Source organism: Akebia trifoliata, chromosome 8 (genome assembly GCF_017979445.1).
Source record: "Akebia trifoliata isolate Shusen 1 chromosome 8, ASM1797944v1, whole genome shotgun sequence".
Taxonomy (NCBI): Eukaryota; Viridiplantae; Streptophyta; class Magnoliopsida; order Ranunculales; family Lardizabalaceae; genus Akebia; species Akebia trifoliata.
The window spans coordinates 19676487-19692656 of NC_141382.1; positions in this window are offsets into that span (position 1 = coordinate 19676487).

Genomic DNA, 16170 nt, shown 5'->3' on the forward strand with positions numbered 1-16170 from the left:
AAGACCTAAATAATAATAAAAAAAATAAAAATACTCACCTTTTCCGAGCGCAACAATTTTATTCCCTCAGATCTGATAAAATCGTTCCTTGTACCGTACTCCTTGCTTCGTTCTGTTTTTGGATCTGATTTCTGATCTCTGAGGCAAAATATTTCTTTCTTAGATCTGGATTCTTCGAACTTTTTTATGGATTTTGTGGTGTTTTTGAAGGGCTTCTATGTGTTTTTCAGGCTAAAATCGAAGTATGGGTGTTAGGTAAAGAGTTGGGGCTTCAAAATTAGGGTTTTGGGAAGGTTGTGGAGGCTTCTTCACCTACTTTTTCTAGGATTTTTTCTTTGATACGAAAATAGGGTGTGAAGGCTCCTTTTTATAAAGTTTTTTTAGAAGCATTAGGGTTTGATTAAGGTTTCTTTTAGGGTTTTAATTAGGGTTTTAACTTTGGTCTTATGAAATGGACTTAGTCTTTAAGGTTTTAATTTAGGGTTTTGACTTTAGTCTTATGAGATTGACTTTATTAGTTTAAATTAGGGTTTTGATTTAGGATTTTGACTTTAGTCTTATGAGATTGACTTGATTAGTTTAGATTAGGGTTTTGACTTTAGTCTTATGAGATTGACTTTAATACTTTGACTTTAGTCTTTCTTGATTGGCTTTTAATATCTTGACTTTAGTCTTACTTGATTGACTAGATTTTGGAGAACCCCATTTTATTATATCTTTAATTCTTTGGGCCCCTAGATGGAGGGGTCCTTGAATAAATATCCTGGCAACCATTAACAATTTTGCCTGAAAGCCTGATTAGTCGATTTTTTGCTTAAAATTTTTAAATTAATTTTATTAATGTTTCACTTTACATTATTTATTGTTTTATTAATTAATTTCGAAATTTTTAATTATTTAATTTGTGAAATTACCGTTTTGCCCTCGGAGAGGATTTTTTACGTTTAAGTCATTTTTCAACGTTTCAGGATGTTTTGGAATCAGTTTTTCACAAGAAATTCAATGAGAATGTTGTTTTTTTTCATTTATGAAGTTTTTTGTATGAAATGGTCGTGAATTTTATGAGGGCATTTTTGTAATTTGGTCGAATTTTGTGAAAATTTGTGAAATGATTTATTTGGTTTCAATTTGTTATTTTATGTGTTTGAATGAGTTTTTCTAATCGTAACGTAGGCTCTAGGGTTGTTTTGATATTAGGGGTATTTTGGTAATTTGGTTAGTTTTAGTGATTTTTATCGTGAAGCTTCTTTTTGGTCTGCAAGATGATGATTTTTATGTTTCTAGGGTCGTATTTTCCTAGTATAGCGTGTTTTCTAAGTTTTTTCAGTTCGAGATACCTCATCCGGATTTCTGAAACATATCTAGTAACAAAATAAAACATTGGAATAGACATCCATCATTGGGAACCGTTGCGATCGGGTTGACGAGTTGATTAATCAGGCGAGTGCAAAAATGGGATGTCTACAGATGCCCCTCTTTGGTAGAGGGTTGAAGCAAACTAGATAGCAAATCTATTTTGATAGATAGTGCGATATCCGAATGCCAAAGCTAGTGACAGTTCATTTTGCAGCCTGATTTAACTATTTATCGGGGTGTTCGGATCCTTGAGGGTAAAACTCTCCCTGAACTAGAAAAATGTCAGGTCCTTGAGCGCGAGCTCTCACTGGCAGTGTCAGATCCTTGAATTTTAGAAAATTCTCCTTAACTGATGTAACAACTGTGCAAGTGTGTGGACTCAAAATCTAAGATAGATTTCATAGAGTTTGAGTTGGAAATTAGTCAAATCTGAGCATGAAATGAATATAAACTGAGCATAATTCCAAGAAAACCCTTGGCGGCATCTGAGCATAATTTCGAGAAAATCCTCGGTGGTAACTGAGCATAATTCCAAGAAAAACCTTTGGTGGCATATGAGCATAATTCCGAGAAAACCCTCGGCGATAACTGAGCATAGTTCCGAGAAAACTCTCGACGGCATCTGAGCACAATTCAAAGAAAACCTTTGGCGGCATCTGAGTATAGTTCCGAGAAAACCCTCGGCGGTATCTGAGCATAATTCCAAGAAAACCCTTGGCGGCATCTGAGCATAGTTCCGAGAAAACCCTCGGCGGCATCTGAGCATAATTCCAAGAAAACCCTTAGCGGCATCTGAGCATAATTCCAAGAAAACCCTTGGCGGCATCTGAGCATAGTTCCGAGAAAACCCTCGGCGGCATCTGAGCATAATTCCAAGAAAACCCTTAGCGGCATCTGAGCATAGTTCCGAGAAAACCCTCGACGGTATCTGAGCATAGTTCCAAGAAAACCCTCGGCGGCATCTGAGTGTAGACACCCCATTTTTTGCATCCGCCTGATTAATCAACTCGTCAATCCGATCGCAACGATTCCCAATGATAGATGTTTATTCCATTACTTTATTTTGTTACCAGATATGTTTCAAAAATCCGGATGAGGTATCTCGAACTGACAAAACTGTAGAAACCATGCTGCACTAGGAAAATTTGACCTCAGAACATAGAAATCATCATTTTTTAGACCAAAAAGAAGCTTCACGATAAAAATCACTAAAAATTGGCCAAATTACCAAAATACCCCTAACATCAAAACAACCCTAGAGCCTACGTTATGATTAGGAAAACTCATTCAAACACATAAAATAACAAATCGAAACCAAATAAATCATTTCACCAATTTTCACAGAATTTGACAAAATTACGAAAATGCCCCCTCATAAAGTTTACAACTATTTCACACACAAAATTTCATAAATGACACAAACTAATATTTTCATTGAATTCCTTACGAAAAATCGATTATAAAACATCCTAGAACATTAAAAACCGACTTAAAACGTGAAAAGTCCTCTCCGGGGGTAAAACGGTAATTTCACAATTTTCATAATTAAAATTTTCAAAATTAATAAATAAAACATTAAATAATTAAATTGAAATATTAATGAAATTATTTTAAAATTTTGAACTAAAAAAATCGATCAATCGGACTCTCATGAAAAATTGTTGAGGGTTCGTAAGATATTTCTTTAAGGACCCCTCCATTTGGGGGTCCAAAGAATTAAAGATATAATAGAGGAGGGTTCTCCAAAAAATTAAAGTCAATCAAGAAAGACTAAGGTCAAGGTATTAAAGTCAATCAAGTGAGACTAAAGTCAAAATTAAAATCAATTAAACAAGACTGAAGTCAAGATATTAAAAGTCAATCAATTAAGACTAAAGTCAAAATATTAAAAATCAATCAAATAAGACCAAAAGTCAAAATCATAATAGAGTTCTAATTAAATAATAACTCTATCTAATAGAGTTCTAACTAAAACACAACTCCACCTAAAACAATTCTAATTAAAACACAACTCTACCAAAAATAAGTCTAACTAAAACACAATTCTAACTAAAAGAACTCTAATTAAACACTAATTCTATCTAAATCTACTCTTAAAAAAATCTATAAATAGAGGTCCTCACACCCTATTTTCGTATCAAATCATAAACCCTAAGAAAAGTAGGTTAAGAAGCCTCCCCAACCTTCCCAAAACCCTAATTTTGAAGTCCCAACTTCTTACCTAACACCCATACTTCGATTTTAGCTTGAAAAATACCTAAAACCCTTTAAAAACACCCCAAAACCCATCAACAAATCCGAAGAATTCAGATTTAAGAAAGAGATACTTCAACTTGGAAATCAGAAATCAGATCCGGTGACAGAACGAAGCGAGGAATACTGTACAAGAAGTTGTTCTATCAGATCTGAGGGAAAAAAATCATTGCGTTCGGAAAAGGTAAGTATTTTTTTTATTTTTTTATTGATTAGGTCTTTTTAGCAATGTAGTTCTATTTGGGAATTAGTAGAGACCGGCGTTTGTCGGGCGGGGTTGGTGCCTAACACCTTCCAACTCCGTAACGTGATCCCCGAACTTAGTTTCTTATTTTTCGTATATTACTTTATTTTGCCTTTTAGAATCAATGTTCGGTTCCTAGACCGTAATAACTAAGTAGCGACTCTCAAACCTCAATGATAACCAGTAGAACCTAGTTTTTTATTTTATTTTATTTTATTTTTAGTTATTTATTTTTTTTATTTTGATTTTTATCATTCTTTTGGCTCTATTGGTTATCATTGATTGGGATGTTAAATATTTTTGTTTGGCACATTTTTGTTAGGGTTCAATTTGGGGGCATTCAGAATGACCCTAAATAATGCAAGATATCAAAGGTTAATGACACGAGGAATGACCCATTTTTTTTGAATTATTTTTAGGTCTGTATTATCATTTATTAGTATCTTTTGGTTCAATTTCGGATATTTTGTTTTGGCACTTTTTTTTTATGGTTCAATTTCGGATACTTTGTTTTGCCACTTTTTTTTTATGGTTCAATTAAGGGTCACTTTTTGATGACCCTAAATAATGAAAGATTTAAATCGACATATAAATTGAGGATTGGATAATGTTAGCAGTAAATTGATGAGATATGGGGTGATAGTTTTTTTTTATTATAAAAAATAAAATAAAATAAAAACAAAACGTTTTGAAAAAAAAAATATTTAAAAAATAATAAAAAAAAAGATGTAAAAAAAATAATAATAAAAATAAAAATAAAAATAAAAAACGTTAAAAACAACAACAAAAAAAAACGTTAAAAAAACGTTAAAAAATCATTAAAAAATGTTTAAATAAAAAAAAAAAATTAAAAAAGTTAAAATAAAAAAAAAAAAATAATAATAAAAAACAACAAAAAAAAACATTAAAAAAAATAAAAAATAAAACGTTAAAAAAAAAAACTTAAAAAAATTTTAAAAAAAAAACAATGTTTTTAAAAAAAATAAGAAATTTTAAAAATGTTAAAAACAAATTAAAAAACAAAACGTTAAAAAAAAAAAATTAAATAACGTTTTTAAAAAATTAAAAAAAAACGTTTAAAAAAAATAAACGTTAAAAAAAATAAACAATAAAAAACGTTAAAAAAAAAATTTAAAAAACGTTAAAAAAATGAAAAAAAAAACGTTTAAAAAAAAAATAAAAATAAAAAAGACATTTAACAAAAAAAAAATTTAAAAAATAAATAAAAAAAACGTTAAAAAAAGTTAAAAAAAGAAAAACTTTAAAAAATTTTAAAAATTAAAAAAAAAATTTTAAATTTTTTTTAAAAAAAATATAAAACATTAAAAAAATTGTTTAAAAAAATTAAAAAAAAAAAACATTTAAGGAAAATTAAAAAATTATTAAAAAAATAAAAATACTATTTTTTTAAAAATATAAAAAAATAATAATAAAAAATCAAAAACTAATAAACGTTAAAAAAAAACTTTTGAAAATTAAAAAAAAAAAACCATTAAAAAAAAACGGTTATAAAAAAAATTTAAAAAAAACGTTTTAAAGAAAACGTGTTAAAATAATAAAAAAACATTAAAATTTTTTTTTTAATAAATTATAACTCTTAATCTCTACAATTATCAATCTACCGTCAATTCAATATTCACAGAAATCTCAAATTATTTTTGAATCGCCTAAAAGGGACCCTTGATTGGACTATGATAAAAAAAAATTGTTTGGATTAAAAAAAATAAAAAAATTCTCTTCCATACTTATTCCAATGTTGGATCATATTGATTATTTTTGTGTTATAAATTTTTGCCCATCTAACATGTTATGATCTTGATATACATATCATTAATGTACATGCCTTGATTCGATCTTGATGTTATGAATATTGTGTGTATTTCTTGATTAATAATTGGAATTCATACTCTTGTGATTGGGTCTAGCCTATAGGCCCATTTATCTGGAAAAAAAATCCCGGGCACACCCCACCCTACCTTGCACACACCACATGCACGTTTATTGTTTTGCACGCTTGCACGTCCCATATAGCCAATGTGGCACTAGTGCGTGGCCCAATCTCTTTGGAGATGCGACGTCATTCATGAAAACCACAACTCCAGTCACGTACCTTAGGGTATATCAAACTGAGGCATCAATACCGTCTGATCAGGTGATTCTGAGAGATATAATGATGCACACAGGCTGGAGCGACCTGAGCCTTTGACCTATTGTGAGCCACACAGTCACATGTCCCGATTGCCAACGTAGTACTAGTACGTGGTCGGTCCCCTCGTGGGATGTCAAACCATTTATGAAAGCTACAACTCTTGACTCGTACCCATAGGTATGTAAAAGATAATCTAAATATATCAATTGCACTTCTTGGTCAAAACCAGTGCCTAAGCAAGATCTTGCCCCGCTGTACCCTACTGTACGAGGGGGATAGACTACGTCTATTCTAGACGAGAGGTATTTAAGTGGACCCTTGCTCAGCATCGTGCGCCACCTCTCAACTGGAGATCAAACTGGCTGTTTTTGACTTCAGAGAAATGAGTTGAGGTTTTACATTATCACCTATACGGTATATCAAACAAAGTCACCACATATCGAGAGATATATAGGTGTATTTGGGCAAGGGTGGCCTAGATAAAATGCATTGCACGTAGTAAACCTAGAGTCTAGAAGTCTTCCTATAGGTCACGACCTGAACTAACTATAGGTGTTCCCGGGTTGTTTTATTCAATCCAACCAACAGGTAAGTGGGCGGACCGATCCAGAATAATCAAATTAAACCCGCAATATCGTCGACCCAACTGGTAAAATGCACCGATTAATTTAAACCACTTAAACCAGTTGGCCCAATTGACAAATGGATCAAACTGATCAATACCAAATCAGTTGGACTAATTGGTTTCACTTTTAAAGATCCAGACCACTTTGTATAGGAAGATTCAAATTAATTTGTCTGATCAAAGGTTCAATCCCAATCAAGGGTAGACCCGCGTCTAACCTTTCTCACTTTCTTGGTCACTATAGACTTATAGTGCATTTGGATTCGATATTTTTCACCGGACTTGGACTATTTATATCAAAATTTTAATCATGTGGTTAAAAGTCAAACCTTCAGAATCGATGGTTAATTTTAAGTGCCCCTAAAAGTTCTAAACCTTCATCTGTGTCATTTAGGGTCCGTCAAAAGAGTCGTCTAGTCAAAGTACCAGTGTCAAGTTCAAGTAGTCCATCCACCCAAAAGGACCTTCTCGCTTTGTAGATAATTATCCCTGAGTTTTCTTTGAATTTCAATCTAGTTTTTGTCAGTTTTTAAATCCAGTTAGTTACGTTAGTCTTTCTTCAGCTTTCAAGTTTTAGTCGAGTTTGTCAGTCTATGTTTTTCAATTCCAATAAAATATAGAAGCTTTTGATTATCATGCGTTCAATAATGATATGAACATAAAATTGGATATGAAGAATGCCTCAAAGCTTACTAATTAAGCTCGATAAATATTTGAATTAAATAGTACACTCAAAAAGTGCAAATGGGTACTACATTTTCCTTAGAAGAACATGAGAGAATAATAAATTTACCTGAGAAATTCAACAACGTTCCTGTATGGTCTCGTGAGAATATATGGATAGATTGCACAAAAATAGATCAAATCCTAAATTTGATGGTGAATTTCAAAATCAAAGATTATCAAGAATGATGTAGTTGAAACCATCAACAAAGGTGTTAAGATCTGCAAGAAGGGATTCATCATGTTTTTCACTTAAGAAAGAAGAGTTCTCATACGCGAAAGAATATAAGATTTTTTTTTCAAAGTTTGGAAAGGGTTGAACGAGTCAACGTCAAATACAAAGAAGGCAATCATACTCAACTTTGTAAAAGAAGACTGAAGATTTTTCTTTATCAGAAAAAGACTGAAGATTATTCCTTTTCAGAAGAAGATTGAAGATTACTCATTCTCAAAAGAAGACCTTACTCGATAGAGCAATCAAGACATTGAGTTTCTAAAACCTTGACCAAATCGAGTAGTATTTCACAAAAGGAGGCCTTCATTGGTCGAACCATTTTCCTGTCTTACCAAGAAGAAGACAACCTTCTTTAGCCCCTCGCAGCCTTTAAAAATAAAATCAATAGCCTCTTCTTTCTAAACCACGCCGACCGACCTTGGGAGGGAATCTTAATATGAACTACGTTTTAACCTGATCCCAAAAGAAAAAAAAGAAATATTTGGGGTACGTAAGCAACTTGAGAAATTACTTCAGGTCCGGTCATTAAAAGAAAAATGTATTCTCTTAAGGAAAGTGTCATCCAAAAGGAAAATCCCCTATTGAAATGTTCAAAAGAAAAGAATGTCAAACTAAGGGCATTAGAAAAAAAATCAAAAGAATTGATAAAAGAAAAGAATGTCAAACTAGGGGCATTTAGAAAAAATTAAAATAATTGACAGAAAAGAGAGAATATCAAGCTAGGGGTATTTTGGGAAGTTGAGCTTTATATCTTTTTTTCTAAATCATATCCTAAGCCCACCTATTAAGTCCTCCTGAATGCTAGTTGACTCGGTTAAGGTGCAGGGAACCAAAAAGTTGTCGAGTTTGTTATTCAAGATCATCAAGAAAAAAAAAGAGAAGCCCGCTAAGTCTAAAACTCAAAAAGGCGATTTAGGCAAAATTTAGGGCATAACCATAAAAAAGAAAGCCTGCTAGGTTGAAAACCTGAAAAGGCGACCTAGGCAAAAATCAATGCATAATCAGAAAAAGAAAAACAAAGCCCGTTAGATTAAAAACCTGAAGAGGCGATCTAGGCAAAAATTAGGACATCATCAAATAGGAGGAAATGTCCCATCAAGAAGAAAAATTCATAAGGAAGCTTGTGCAGAAACTCGAAAATGTAGAACCATTCAAGCCACAATATTCATTTTTCAGTCAAGAGCTCACATCCGACAAAGACAATGTTGAAGTCGAAAAAATCAGAAGTCATCTTGAACATTGTAGGATCTTCAAGAGTATGTTTACTTGTTCAAGTGTTCGCTACTGGAAGATGTAGAATCATCAACTACTTTGAAGAGAAAGATTTTCTATTCTAATATTTATCAAGATTTTTTAAGTCCAGCTCAAGCATTTCTCAAAAATAATGATCAATTCTTTATTGCACATATGATAATCTTAAGAGTCTTAAATTTAAGAGAATGTCAATTCTTCTATCTATCATACATCAGAGTCCATATTTTTCAAGCGTAATCCATTCCATCAGTCTCGTAGTCAATTCCCAGTTAAAGCCAACCTTGAAACTAGGGGCATTTTTGAAGGTCATTTAATTCCAAAGTTTTTGTTCTTAATCACATGATAAAAAGAAAATCTTATAAAAGCTTAAAATTCCGGCGAAGCCCAATGATAATTATGAATCCAGATGCATGATAAGCCAATAAAGGCCTGATCTTTCAAACTTTGAGCTCAATTTTGAATCATAGAAAGAATTAATAGGATTGTTTAAGTTCCTATAAATCTAAGCTTGAGAAACGTGACTTAGTAAGTTCGAGTCTGAGAAACGAGACTCCAACTTTTTGAATCATAGAATGAATAGGCTTTTTGAAGTGCCTATAACCTAAGTTTGAGTCCGAGAAACGAGACTCCAACTTTTTGAATCATAGAATGAGTAGGCTTTTTGAAGTGCCTACAAACCTAAGTGCGAGTCCGAGAAACGAGACTCCTACTCTTTGAATCATAGAATGAATAGGCTTTTTGAAGTGCCTACAAACCTAAGTTCGAGTCCGAAAAACGAGACTCCAACTTTTTGAATCATAAAATGAATAGGCTTTTTGAAGTGCCTATAAACCTAAGTTGGAGTCCGAGAAACGAGACTCCAACTTTTTGAATCATAGAATGAATAGGCTTTTTGAAGTGCCTACAAACTTAAGTTCGAGTTCGAGAAACGAAACTCCAACTTTTGAATCATATAATGAATAAGCTTTTTGAAGTGCCCATAAACCTAAGTTCGAGTCCGAGAAACGAGACTCCAACATTTTGAATCATAGGCTTTTTGAAGTGCCTATAAACCTTAGTTCGAGTCCGAGAAACAAGACTCCATGTTTAATAGGATTGTTTAAGTTCCTCTAAACCTTAGTCAGAGTCCAAGAAACGAGACTCCAGCTTTGTTTGAATCATATTGAATTAACAGGATTGTTTAAGTTCTTTAACCCGGGAAGTGTGACTACAATAGGTTCGAGTCCGATAAACGAGACTCATACTTTTTCGAACTCTAAAAAAGAATTTCAAATAGGATTTAACGAAGTTCCTACAATGTTATGACTCCAATTACCTCATTGTTCAACCTTGCCATGATTGCTTTCGTTGCATAAGCACATTTCAATTTTGAATCATTATTGTCAGTGAGAGAAGATCTCTAGGACTTGACACATTTTTACTCAGTTTCACATAGTATACACACTCACACTTGCACTTTTTAGTCAAGGAGAATTCTTTAAAATTCAAGGATCTGACACTGTCAATGAGAGTTCTTGCTCAATAACTGACAACCTTTTAGTTCGGGGAGAATTTTACCCTCAAGGATCCGAACACCCCAACGAATTGCTAAATCAGACTGCAAAATGAACTGTCACTAGCTTTGGCATTCAGATATCGCACTATCTACCAAAATAGATTTGCTATCTAGTTTGCTTCAACCCTCTGCCAAAGAGGGGCATCTGTAGACACCGTATTTTTGCATCTGCCTGATTCATCAACTCGTCAACCCGATCGCAACGATTCCCAATGATGGATGTTTATTCCATTACTTTATTTTATTACCAGATATGTTTCAGAAATCCGGATGAGGTATCTCGAACTGACAAAACTCTAGAAACCACGCTACACTAGGAAAATTTGACCTCAGAACATAGAAATCATCATTTTTTAGACCAAAAAGAAGCTTCACGATAAAAATCACTAAAAATTGGCCAAATTACCAAAATACCCCTAACATCAAAACAACCCTAGAGCCTACGTTATGATTAGGAAAACTCATTCAAACACATAAAATAACAAATCGAAACCAAATAAATCATTTCACCAATTTTCACAGAATTTGACAAAATTACGAAAATGCCCCTCATAAAGTTTACAACTATTTCACACACAAAATTTCATAAATGACACAAACTAATATTTCCATTGAATTCTTTACGAAAAATCGATTCTAAAACATCCTAGAACATTAAAAACCGACTTAAAACGTGAAAAGTCCTCTCCGGGGGCAAAACGGTAATTTCACAATTTTCAAAATTAAAATTTTCAAAATTAATAAATAAAACATTAAATAATTAAATTGAAACATTAATGAAATTAATTTAAAATTTTGAACTAAAAAAATCGATCAATCGGACTCTCATGAAAAATTGTTGAGGGTTCGTGAGATATTTCTTTAAGGACCCCTCCATTTGGGGTCCAAAGAACATACACCAACTACCACTACGCACAATTGATCCTAAAAAACCATTATCTTTAAGATATGAAGACCTTTACTCATTGGCTAACAAGAACGAATCGTTTTCCCTCTCCTGCAACGAAGTCAGGCACGTAACATGAAGGGGAGGAGTCTTTAAACCACCAGAACTCGATGTTAATGATCCCACAACCTTGGTAAGAAAAGTGAAAGGGGATCCCATTAAAGAAACCATTGAAGAAGATGACGTTGTGATCAAACAGTTAAAAAGATCAGGCTCCAATATTTTAGTTTGGGATTTGCTCATGGCTTCCACCACCTACAGGAGGTTGTTCTCAAAGCACTAAGCACAACCCAAGTCTCCCTCGATACTTTATCAGATCAGTTGGCCAGTATAGTAGAGTAAACTTATGTGGAGAACATTTTGTCTTTCTCAGACTCAAATCTCCTGAAAAAAAGTCAAACCACACAAAGCCGTTGCATATTACAGTTGACTGCAAAAGGATGAGAAACCCTCTAGTTTTGATAGGCAACGAAAACGTACTAAATGTCTGCCCCCTGAAGATCAGAACTTGTCTCGCATTCAAAACAAAGGATTTCAAACCAACTAGCCAAGATGTTAGGGCTTACGATAGTACCAAAAGATATGTGATAGGGACTTTGCACTTACGACTATCCACGGGTATAGCAGACTTCCCCATGGAATTACAAGTCCCAGATATTTAGTCGTTTTTAACCTATTACTAGGGAGACCGTGCTTACATCAGATCAAGGCTATACCTTTTAATTTGCACCAAAAGATTAAATTCATCAATGGCAGTTTAGTAATCATGTTTCATCGGGATGTCGGAGTTATGGGGACCATGAACGATATAAAAACCAAGGATAAGCCTCTGTCCAAAATTCAACCCAAACAACAAAGGATACAACTCAGTGGGTTTGAATTTGAAAAAATATATTCAATTCAATGGGATAAATCTGTAAAAGAGCTCTTTCCCATTCAAAATAAATTCAGATGTTATGTGGTCAGTATGTTCAAAAGCATGAGATTCTTCCTAAGCATGGGCTTAGGTCGTAGACAATAGGGGATCAAGTTGCACCGGTTATTCAAGAAGTAATCGAAACAATTGGACTAGGATATGAACCCACCAAAGAAGACCGATCCCGATATTGGAAGGCAAAGTGAGATAAACCAAACACAAGGAGATAAGGGCATATCGTAAATCTGATCAACATGAAACCCTATCAAAAAATCCTAAATGGGTACTTCATGAAAGCAAGGGAAGATTTCTCTTTTTGTTGTTTTCTAGAATCCTTCATTGACCATCTCACGAGCACCCACCTCCTAAGGTTTGAGATTGTCTTGGGATGAGTTGGCCTGACAAGAAAAAAGACAAAGGCATCTGAAAAAATTGATGATTGGAAAATAATTATGGATTCACTCAACATCACTCAAAAGTTTCTCGAAAAAGGCAATGTGTCAGTCCTATCAATCGATGGTGGTGCTCAAAATCCACAATCTGTAATCAAACCCGCTATCGGGTCTCTTTCTAGCTATCACGTAATAAGTTATTTACTTTATGTTGAGTCCAGTCCCGTTAGTCCCATTGAGTCTATCACTTTTGTTAAGTCTGTCGAGTCCATAGTGAATCCTATCACCCCATCTACCTTTAATGAAATAGAATAATTTTTTTATTACCCCGAGTACAATAACGAATTAACTAATAATCTGGCTTCAGATAGAGAATCTTTTAACGAAGAGCCACCCTCTGAAATAATCAAAGCTACTCGAACAAGAAAATGAATGTTGGACTCAACTTGAAATGAAAGAAATAGTAGTCAATCTTATAACCAAAAAAAACCCTCAAGAGGTTCGGATTAGTGTCACCTTATCTCCTGAAGAACACAAAGGGATAGCAAATTTGGTCAAAGAAATCAAAAACGTTTTTATGTGATCTTATGAGGACATGCCAGGAGTGAACACAGGCACTATTCAACAGTGAATTCCATTACATCCCAACACTTGACTGGTTAAGCAGAAACTCTGACGTATGAAACCAAAATGAACTCCAAAAATTAAGGAGGAAATCACAAAGAAAATCGATGCCGGATTCTTGGAAATGGTAGAGTACCTAGAATGGATTGCTAACGTAGTCTCAATTCCTAAGAAAGATGGAAAGGTAAAAATGTGCGTGGACTTTAGGGATTTAAATAAGGCAAGTTCAAAAGATAGCTTTCCGTTGCCCCGCATAAACGTGTTGGTCGAAAACACAACAAGACATGCCATGCTTTCGTTTATGGATGGATTTTCGGGATACAACCAAATAAAGATGGACCATCATGCTATGCAGAAGACATTGTTCATCATGCAATAGAGAACATTCAACTACAAGGTCTTGCCTTTCAGATTGAAGAATGTGGGAGCCACTTATTAGAAAGCAACAACGACCCTATTGCATAACATGATACATAAGGAAGTCAGGGTTTATGTAAATGACATGATAATAAAGTCTAAAGAACGAATAGATCACGTGACTGCACTAGAAAATTTTCTCATGAGAATTCAAAAGTATCAAGATGGTAGTAACATGTTTGTGGAGTCCCTAACATGGTTGTCCATATTTTGAGGAGAAGGATTCTTCACTCCCTTGGATTTGGGAGACTCATGTTTCTTTGTAATTGTTTCATTCTTTTGCAAATGAGTCTTCTCTTTCTCACACTTCCTCTTATACGTTTACTAATAGAACTTGTATGATTGTCGAGTAAATGTTCTTGTATTTGATGCAATCGAATTTCATGTGATCAATACCATCACATAAGTTGCATGTGATGACTTTCTTGGAGTCTTTCTTGGAGTTTGATAAATATTCATGAACAAACACAAAGGGAAAAGGAGGTGATGTAGAAGTATACCTATCGTAGCCTAGACCTCCTTTATCCCCATATGGCTTTTGTACAACCAGATTATTTCTAACTTCTCACTTCCTTAGGTGCAATTTTGTTCAAGTCTAATTTTTTTGGATTTGAACCTCACAGACGTCAAACTTAAAGAATCATATTTTCATCTTTAAGATTTGCATGTTTTAAGTTTTGATGAGCTATTGTAGAGTTTTTCATGTCTAGAAGAGTTCTCAATTGGTGCAAATTGTTGAGCAACTTATTCTTCTCATCAGTGGCCATCTCAAATATTGAGCAAACTAGACTATCTTTTTCAAGGGTTGTTTGGATTTGAATTTTGATGTCTTCTAATTGAAGCCCTAAAAAGTGTTTTTCTTCACAAGCATTTTCATATTCAACTCTCAAATGTTTTTTTTGTTGTTTTTCTTGACCATGTTTCTTGGTCAATTTCACATGACTCACAAACAGATGGTCAACAACTGATTGAAGCTCTAAGTCTTCGTTATCTCCATCCTTGTTCTCTTCAACTGAGGAAGAGGCAACTTGAGGAGGATTTTGATTTGCAGATTCTAGTTCGTCCCTTAGCTTCATCTACATCAGGGATGGAAACTATAGTGGATGTCATAAAGATCTAAAAGATATTATAGTCTTCAAAATCTAAAGATTCTTGCACCTCACATTTTGACTCATTTGAGTCATCATCCATGTGGCTTTCGTAGTCATGGTTGCTCCCTTAGACTTAAATTTTGGAGGACCTTTTGACTTAGATCTAGAGGGACGCACGGTGGAATAAAGGTGTCATCACAGTTGTAACATTTAGTATCATCCTTGGACTTAGACGAAAATTTACCTATGGGTAGTTGTCTATCAACAAGATTATTCCATTTACCTATGCTACTCGATCATTTCCTCTTAAAGAATCTATGTAACCTAAAAGCTAGTAAGGCCATGTTCTCTTCTTCGAGGTCACTCTTGTTATTTTTCCTAATAGTAATTTCACTATGATCTTTGGAGGAGGATTGAAAAGTAAAACGGGATGACTCCTTAGAGGATGGCTTAAAGGAAGAGGTCTTAAGGAGCGAAGTCTTTTCTTTTGAAAGAAGACCTTCAAGATGGAGTTCAAAGGTTGTGAAAGAACCAATGAGTTACTACACCATCATAGTTTCCACATCTTGGTATTTTTCAAGCAAGGTGACCTTAGAGGCAAATCTCTTGAGTAGGGATCTAAGAATTTTTGCACAAATTCTACCTTGGAACTAACTCTCCTAGATTAAATATGAAATTACATGTCACTCAGTTTAGCATAAAATTTCCTAACAATTTCACTTTCCTCCATCCTAATGTTTTCAAATTATGTCCTAAGGAGTTGGAGCTTTTATTTTTCGACTATGTTAGTGCCTTCATGTGCCGTCTTTAGAATTTTTCAAGCTTTCTTAGCAGACACACATATGCATGTTCTTTGAAATTCATCATCTGAGATGGCACTAGTTACAACATTAAGTGTTTTAATGTTATTACAACTGTCAATTTTATCTTGGTCAATCCACCTTCTTGATGGTATTGGGACCAAAGTAGTGACACCATCAACCTCAATGATGTCAACAAGAGATTCCCATCCTCCTAAATTATGATCCAAAAGGCATATTTGATGCCATCAAGCATGGGAAGACCAGCCGAGACTCACTTATTGGGCTCAGACATGATTCAAAGCCTCTCAAATAATATCATTCAAAGTAATATATCATTCGAATCTAGACAAATAAATGGATGGATACGTATCCAACTCGGGTCAAGGGAAATCAACCCATATCCAACCATTTTTTCAATTTGGATGTACTCAAAAGGAACCAACCCCACTAAATTTGAATTCGTATCACTTGGATTTCGGATAAAATCTGACTCATTTTAAGCCTTAACCAAGTGGCATGTGCAAACCGATATGTATAGGAAGGGTTGCTTGAAGATTACATAGTAAAAAGGATATTTTTATAATTTT